Consider the following 9,003-nt stretch of genomic DNA (forward strand, 5'->3'; position numbering starts at 1 on the left):
TACAGCAAAGTAAACTTGTGGTTCAATTCTGGACTTCGATTTCCAGGAAAAGTGAGCACAAAAGAAATATTGAGAGGTAATAAAATATGTTTAAACTACAAGAGGTTCTCCTGTTAAACTGATATTAAAACTTCCTAAAACACTGCTGAAAAAAATCATAGATGACACAAACAAATGGAAACACATCCCAAGCTCAAGGATGGGTAGAATAAATATTGTGAAAATTACCATACTGCCAAAAGCAATCTACAAATTAAACACAATCCCCATCAAAATACCACCATCATTCTTCACAGAATTAGAAAAAACAATTCTAAAATTCTTATGAAACCAGAAGAGTCCACACAGCCAATGCAAGACTAAGCAAAAAGAACAAATCTAGAGGCATCACACTACCTGATTGCCAACTACAGTATAAGGCCATACTCACTGAAACAGTGTGGTACTAGCATAAAAATAGGCACATAGACCAATGGAACAGAATACAGAACCCAGAAAGAAATCCAAAAACAGCCAGCTGATCTTCAACAAAGCAAACAAAAACATAAAGTGGGGAAAGGATGCCCCCTTTCAACAAATGGTGCTGGGATACTTGGCTAACCACATGTAGGAGAATGAAACTGGATCTTCATATCTCACCTTATAAAAAAATCAACTCAAGGTGGATTAAGAACTTAAACAAAACACCTGAAGCTATAAAAATTCTAGAAGATAACTTCAGAAAAACCCTTCTAGACATTGGCTTATGCAAAGATTTCATGACCAGGAACGTAAAAGCAAATGCAATAAAAACAAAGACAAATAAATAGCTGGGACCTAATTAAACTAAACAGCTTTTGCATGGCAAAAGGAACAGTCAGCAGAGTAAACAGACAACCCACAGAGTGGAAGAAAATCTTCACATCTATACATCCAACAAAGGACTAATATCCTGAATCTACAACAAACTCAAAACAAATCAGTAAGAAAAAACAATCCCATCAAAAAGTGGGCTAAAGACATGAATAGACAATTCTCAAAAGAAGATATACAAATGGCCAATAAACATATTTCAAAAAAAGTTCAGCATCACTAATGATCAGGGAAATGGAAATCCAAACCACAATGTGATACCACCTTACTCCTGCAAGAATGGCCATAATCAAAAACTCAAAAAAACAGTAGATGTTGGTGTGGATGTAGTGAACAGGGAACACTTCTATACTGTTGGTGGGAATGTAAACTAGTACTGCCACTATGGAAAACAGTGTGGAGGTTCCTTAAAGAATTAAAAGTAGAACTACCATTTGATACAGCAATCCCACTACTAGGTATCTACCCAGAAGAAAAGAAGCCATTATTTTAAAAAAGACAACTGCATACACATGTTTATAGCAGCACAATTCTCAATTACAAAATTGTGGAACCAACCCAAATGCCCATCAATCAACCAGTGGATAAAGAAACTGTGGTATATTTATACAATGGGATACTACACAGCCATAAAAAGGAGTGCATTAGCAGCATTTGCAGTGACCTGCATGAGATTGGAGGCTATTATTCTAATTGAAGTAACACAGGAATGGAAAACTAAACATCGCATGTTCTCACTGATATGTGGGAGCTAAGCTTTGAGGACACAAAGGCAGAAGAATGATACAGTGGACTTTGGAGACTTGCTGGGAAGAATGGGAGCAGGGGGGAGGGATAAAAGACTACAAATATGATGTAGTGTACACTGCTCGGGAAATCACCACTAGAGAACTTACTCATGTAACCAAATCCCGCCTCTACCCCAATAACTTACGGAAAAATTAAAAAAAAATTTAATAAAACTTCCTTAGAAAGTTAAAATTTGCCTATTTGGTTTGGTTTTGTTGATTTGATTTGCTTGTGAGGCAGAGGAGGATTGTTATGTATTTGGAACAGGTGACAAGAACCTTTAGTTTTTAAACAGAATGGGTTTATAAATCATTATTAATTTGTATATAGAAGGGCTAAAGAAACCTTAGCTTAGCTGTTGAGCTCCAGTCGCATGGTCATACGCTAGTCTAAAAGTACCTTCATTCACATTAAATGTAGGGGAAATAACATATTTATAAATGGAAAAAGAAATAGTTTATGATTAAGCAGAACTGAATGTTTTGACAAACAATATGCAAGGAATAAAAATGAAAAACATCTCGGTCTTTCTTTTGCTCTCTTGGTCTAACACATTTCTCCTAGATGAGCTGGTCTGACCACAGCCGGGCTTTACCTTGCTGTAATTAGCACAGCAGAAGCCCAACTAGGGCACAGCTTTTCTTCTTCTATTGTTTGCACACTGGGGGGCAGAATTTTAAATGTCAGGATTCTAAATGTTTCTTCCTATTACCAAGTGGCCCACTAGCTCCTCAAAACCAGTTTGAAAACCATTCAGGAATCATTGCATTGGGCCTCATATCACACATTAGATAGGTACTCTACCAGCAGGGACCTCCAAAAGGCTTGGCAGTTTTCTTACGCTGGAAAAATATAAGAATGAAAATAAATGAGCTTTTAGATTGCCTTGTGGAAAACTCTGACGTAAATTTAGGTGTACTGGCTCCAGCCCTTTGATTTCCTTTTTATGTCATTGCATTGAAGGAAAGACGCTTTCTTTTAAATCAGCAGAGAAAGCTGGTGTGTGGGGAAGGGGGAAGGCAGTAGGGGTGGGAGTGGGGGTGTAATTGTGACCTTTTTCTGAAAGTTTCATAATGCCTTGACACCAATTTTCATACCTACTTACTGACAACTAGATCTCCTAAGTCAGTAAATAAGCTAAGATGAAAGAGTTTGGGCTTTTGTTTTCCTGACAGTTATATAATATGTTGAACCAGTAAAACACCAGGCACTGGTTTTATATCATTAGAAAATTACTGGCTATCCTGACACCTAAAAGTTTTATATAGTCCTAATTACTGGAGTGCAGTGTGGCAGGAGACTAAATCAGCCCTTCCATTTTTCTCTCCCTGTGAGGTTCCAACACCTGGACATAAAACTGAGGATTAACTTAAAGGGAAAGAAACCCAATGTTGCTTAGATTATTTGAAAGTCCATGTAACTTGGACACCACATGCTTTCATCTAATTCCTTATTTTTTTAAGTTAGATCAAACTATAGAAACCATGGTGAAAACCGAAGAATCATTATTGCTCTGGGAGATGTACAGACCAGCCTTGTCCAAGACTCTGTGACTCATTAGCATGTAACATGGTATAAAATTTGACTGAGCAAAGCTCAGTACAAGCCAAACAATAAAACCACAGGTTCATAACATAAAGAGCAAGAATTGGAGTGATGGGGAGAAGGAGGGTGGACAATGTCAGTATCATGTAGGACACAATTTTTCATCCCTAATAGGTAATGCTCTCATCTCCAAATTAAGAGCCAACACACTAGATAAAATTTCCCAGGCCCTCCTCTACTTTTCTTCTACCTAGAAAAGGAGGAATTCGGTGTCACCACCACTATGACAGCCTTGATAGAAAGCAATAATCATATCTAGTAGGAACTGTTCACTGATGAATAGTAATTTCATCCTCACATATCAATTGTCTAATTAAGTAACCAAGGACTTACCAAGTGGTTTATCACCTGTGCCCTCTGGAGAGGCAACAACCAAAGCCAGTGCTGCACCTAAGCCCTGCAGCAGTCTTTCATTTTTCGAGAACGAAAGAGGGTAGACAGTTTAAGGAGACAGAAGAGTAACTAAAGAGTAGTACTTTGTACTCACTTGGTGCTGCTCCATTCGTAACCATAATGCCCATCACCCGCTTCATGAATTCCCATAATTTTGCTTCAAATCAAAATATTATTTGGTCTACAATAGAAAAAACATTGTGGATAGTCACAACACAATTTATGGTTTTGGATTCATTACATTTTCCCTCCTGGCTTTAAAATGTGTATATGTTTACCTATTAATATATGTATGTTTGTGCATGTGTGTACACAAAGTGATCAAAGTGCATATGTGTACCCATATAAGCATAGTACTCAACAGTACAGCTCAGTGCTGTCCATTAGAATTTTCTATGATTGTGAAAATGTTCTATGCCTGTGCTGTCCAATATGGTAACCACTATCCACGTGTAGTCATTGAACATTTGAAATTTGGCTAGTATGTCTGAAAAATTACATTTTTACTTAATTTAAGTCACATATGACTAGCGGTTACCATATTCGACAGAGCAGATAAAGATAACCAACATCTTTACTAGATATGATATTAGCATGTATATACGTGTGTGTGTGATCTGATTGTTCACACATCAGTCTCAAATATATACAACAGTAGTCCTGGCTTATAGTAATTGTCTTAATCTGTTGGGGCTGCTATAGTAAAATACCGTAAGCTGGGTGGTTTATGTTTTGGAGGCTGGGAAATTCATCCAACAGATTCAATGCCTGATGTGGGCCCTTTACCTGATTTATAGACAAAGACTTCGCACTTCGTCTTCACATAGTAGAAGAAGAAAAAGAGTTTCCTTAGGCCTGTTTTATGAAGACGTTAATACCATTCATGAGGACTCTACCCTCATAACCCAACTACTTCCGAAAAGGCCCCACCTCCTAATACCATCACCTTAGGGGTTAGGATTTCCACATGAATTTTGACAAGACACAAGAATTCAGACCATTGCATTCTACCCCTGGACTCTAAAATTAATGTCTTCTCACACACAAAGTAAACTTACTTCATCCCAATAGCCCTCAAAGTCTTAACTGATTTCAACACCAACACAAAAGTTTAGCGTCCAGAGTCTCATTTAAATGTCATCAAAATCAGATATGGGTGGGACTCAAATTCCTAATCATTCTGAAGCAAGTTGCTCTCTAGTCATGAACTTGTGAAATCAAACATGTTATATGCCTCCAAAATATAATGGTGGGGAAAGCATAGGTAGACATTCTCATTCCAAAAGGGAGAAATAGGGAAGAAAGTGTTAACAGTTCCCTAGTAAGACCAAGACCTTAACACTTAAAAGTAGTCTTCTCTGACTTGAAGCTTTGCCTTCCAAGCCCACTGGGGTGGAAGTTCTACTTCTGCAGTATTGCTGGGCAGAAGATGGCCCTTAAGACTCAAAGAAGCCCTGCCTCCATGGCCTTGGCAGACCTGTCCTCTCTACAGCTCTCGCAGGTTGAAGTCTCCTGCCTATAGCACTCTTGAACTGGAATTGCATGCCAGTGGTTCTACTAGTCTAGGGTTACAGGAATAGCCTAGCTCCCAAAGTTCCACTGAGTATTGCCCTAGTGGAAACTCTCTGTTGTGGCCTCACCCCTTCAGCAACCCTCTGCCTAAGTCTCATGCCTGAGGCTCCAATTGACTCAAGTCTTGGAAATCTAGGTGGTGGTAGTCACACACACACACTCATGGCTTCCGCACTCTGAGAGCAGCAGAGGTGGACCTGATAAGCTATGGCTTATCACCTGTGCCCTCTGGAGAGGCAGCAACCAAGGCCAGCGCTGCACTTAAGCCTACTGGAGCCAAACCTGGAGGAGATGAAGAGCTTCAGCATGGCACAAGAATTTGGAGAGTAGAGCCATGTAGCAGCCTGAGGCAGCTGGCACTGAAGTCCCCCAAAATGCTATCAGTTTTTCCTGTTAAATCATTCTGCCTCCAAGGCCTTGGCGCTGTAGGCCCATTATGGTGTGAATGTTTGTCCCCTCCCAAACTCATGTTAAAATTTAATTGCCATTGTAACAGCATTAAGAAGTGAGATCTTTAAGAGATGATTAGGCCTTGAGGGCTCTGTGTTAGTGAATGGATTAATGCCATTATTATGAGAGTAGGTTCATTATCACTGGAGTGAGTTTCTTACAAAGAAATAAATGCAGCCCCCTTTCTCTCTTCTTGTTCTTTGCCCTTTCATCTCCCACTATGGGTTGACTCAATAAGAAGACCCTCATTAGATGCTGGCACCTTGATCTGGGACTTCCCAGCCTCTAGAACTGTGAGAAAATAAATTTCTGTTATTTATAAATTACTCAGTGTGAGATATTCTGTTATAGTAGCACAAAGTGAAATAAGACAGGGCCTGTCATAGGAACAGCAGCACCAGTGATCCCTGAAATGTCTTGAGGACATTCTTCCATTGTCTTGATGAATACTACCAGATCCATCCATATTAATCTCCCTATCAAATGGTCTGTTGGCCAAACCCTTGTGTTCTTTCTCAAGCACGTTTTCTCATATTTTACAATATGGACAGGCTGAGAATTGTCAATATCTTGTAGTTCTCCTCCCCTTTTGATTAAAATTCCATCTTTAAATCATTTCTCTTCTCATATTTTACTATAAGCATTCAAGAGAAGCTATTCTACACCTTCAACACATTGCTTAGAAATTTCTTCAGACAAGCATCCTATTTCATGATTCACAAGTTCTACCTTCCACAAAACACTAATGCATGAATACAATTTAGGCTAAGTTCTTGCCACTTTATAACAAAGATCTTTCCTCTGGTTTCCAATAATACATTCCTCACTTCTGTCTGAGACTTCATCACAATGGCCTTTACCATCCATATTTCTATCAACATTCTGTTCATGACCACTTAGATAGACTTTAAGAAGATTGAGGGTTTTTTCCTAGAGCTCTTCACTTCTCCTGAGCCCTTATAAGAATTACCCCTTATGGTCCATTCGTGACAATGCAGGCTTTTTCTAGCATGCACCTAAAAACTTTTTCAGCCTCTGCCCATTATCCAGTTCCACAGCCACTTCCACATTATAGGTACTTGTCACAGCAGCATCTCACTCTCAGTACTACTTTCTGTTTTAGTCAGTTCGAGCTACTGTTAAAAAAAAATACCATAGACTAGATGGCTTATTAATAAAGGAATTTATTTCTCACAGTTCTGGATGCTGAGAAGTCCAAATCAAGTCACAAGCAGATCTGGTATCTGGTCATGGCCTGCTTGCTTTCTCATAGATGGCGTCTTTGTACTGTGTCCTCACATGGTAGAAGGGGCAAGGCAGCTCTCTGGGGCTTTTTTTTACAAGGATACAAATCTCATTCATGAGGACTCTACCCTCATGATCAAATCACCTCCCAAAGGCCCTACCTTCTAATACCATCACTTTGGGAGTTAGAATTTCAACATGTGAATTCACAGAAAACACTAACATTCAGATAATAGCAGTAATATATGATATTACAAAATAATATCCTATCATATGAATGGATGAGTCTTAACTAAACTCATTGTCAGCAACAAGATATGAATTCACTTAGGAAGCCAGGATTCCAGTGACTTCCAAGGTTATCCTAGGGATTGCTATTCCATTTAACTATAATTAAAGAGCTTATGAGATATTGTAACCAGGGATTTTATAGGTCAGGCCTGGAAATAGGACACTTCCACTTACATTCTATTGACTAGAAATCAGTCACATGTGCATCTATCATCACAGAAGGCCAGAAACATAACAGTGCATTCAATAAAAGGGAAAATAGGGGGGCTGATGTGGGTGGATCATGAGGTCAGGAGTTGGAGACCAGCCTGGCCAATATGGTGAAACCACATCTCTACTAAAAATTTAAAAAATTAGCTGGGTATGGTGGCAGATGCCTATAATCCCAGCTACTCAGGAGGTTGAGGCAGAATTACTTGAACCCAGGAGGCAGAGGTTGAAGTGAGCCAAGACCACACCACAGCATTCCAGCCTGGGCAACAGAGCAAGACTCCATCTCAAAAAAAAAAAAAAAAAAAAAAAAAGAAAAGAAAAGAAAGGGAAAATGATGTTGGTCACCAGCTAATAGTATATTCTACCACAAGTGATTGTATTTTTCTTTCTGTATGTCTATATTTTGCAAATCTTCAATAAGAACATGTATCTCTCCAAAACCAGAGAAAAACAAAGTTTTATTTTTGAAAGGAATACTGAATATCTTTCCATAAGAAGATCACATTAATCATTATTTAAAATTGAAATACACCTTTTAAGTCCCTCAAAATGATTACTCTGGAAAGATAAACTTTACTTACAGAAGATATAGGAAATTAGGAGTGCAAAAAAACATTAGACATTATCTCCTTTTTGTCAGATAATGCAGTTTCTTGACATTTTTTGCATTATTGTCCCCCTAAAGAAAGAACATTTTTAAACCTTTTATTCCTAATCATCCTCCTATAAAATTCTGTTGACACAGATATGCTGTACATCTGTGTTATTTTCAGTTATGCTATAGATCTATTTTCCACCCCTTTAGGACCAATATCTCAAGATAAGGAATATGAGTCTAGAAAAAAATTAATTCTCAAAAGTCACAAAACTAATTAATCCATCAATCAGAAATAACAGTTGCCCCGAGTACCAATCCAGTTATATTTTACTATACCCATATCAGTTATATTTTACTATATGAATATTAGTATCCCAATTATCCACAATGTATAAAGGAAAAGAAAAAAAAAAACAGTGTCTTATAATGATATAGATGCTGGTTGGAGGTATTTTGTTTCCTTGCTTTTTGGCTTATTTTATTTTTCTTTTAGATTTGTATTTTCCTGTGTCATAAATAACACAGGCAGAGCTATATCTAGATTTTCAATAACCATCATTTGTAAAAATGCTATGAAAGACAAAATGAAAATCAAGTCAAAGTGAAACTCCACACCCAGTCATCTATCTAATGATCTGATGACTTATTCAGTTCACAAAATGTTTCTTCTCTCTACACTTCCACACTTCCTTCAGTGACAAAGAATGGTGAGGACCAGAAAGGGTGGCCTAGTTATGCCTTCTCAATACAAATTCAAGACTTGGGTTCTTATTTTTATGTTTTAAGTGTCTCAGTGTTGCCAGTACCAATGGGATCAAGATGGCTTACTTTTCTAAGGAAATAGCATTGTCACTGTTTCCAACCAAGCACTAGCCAATGGAAAAAAATAAAATACAGCCTAACCTCACAAGCACCTACCTGAAACATGCTCTGTGTTCAGGCAAAAGACAAGAGGCAGATGTGTGCCACATTCTAAATGGCTTTCCAATTCTATG

The sequence above is a fragment of the Sapajus apella genome, unplaced genomic scaffold (assembly GCF_009761245.1).
Source record: "Sapajus apella isolate SASKATOON/1434 unplaced genomic scaffold, GSC_monkey_1.0 scaffold64, whole genome shotgun sequence".
Taxonomy (NCBI): Eukaryota; Metazoa; Chordata; class Mammalia; order Primates; family Cebidae; genus Sapajus; species Sapajus apella.